The sequence below is a fragment of the Mastomys coucha genome, unplaced genomic scaffold (assembly GCF_008632895.1).
Source record: "Mastomys coucha isolate ucsf_1 unplaced genomic scaffold, UCSF_Mcou_1 pScaffold5, whole genome shotgun sequence".
In the NCBI taxonomy this organism is placed as follows: Eukaryota; Metazoa; Chordata; class Mammalia; order Rodentia; family Muridae; genus Mastomys; species Mastomys coucha.
In genome coordinates, this window is record NW_022196911.1 from 68877473 (window position 1) to 68877792 (window position 320).

Below are 320 nucleotides of genomic sequence, written 5' to 3' on the forward strand. Positions count from 1 at the left end.
ACAGAACTCCAAATAGACTGGACCAGAAAAGAAATTCCTCCTGTCACATAATAATCAAAATACCAAATACACTAAGCAAAGAAAGAATTTTAAAAGCAGTAAGGGAAAAAAGGCAAGTAACATATAAAGGCATGCCTATCAGAATTACACCAGACTTCTCACCAGAGACTATGAAAGCTAGAAGATCCTGAGCAGATGTCATACAGACCTTATGAGAACACAAATGCCAGTCCAGGATAGTATACCCAGCAGACCTCTCAATTACCATAGATGGAGAAAACAAGATATTCCATGACAAAACAAAATTTACACAATATCTT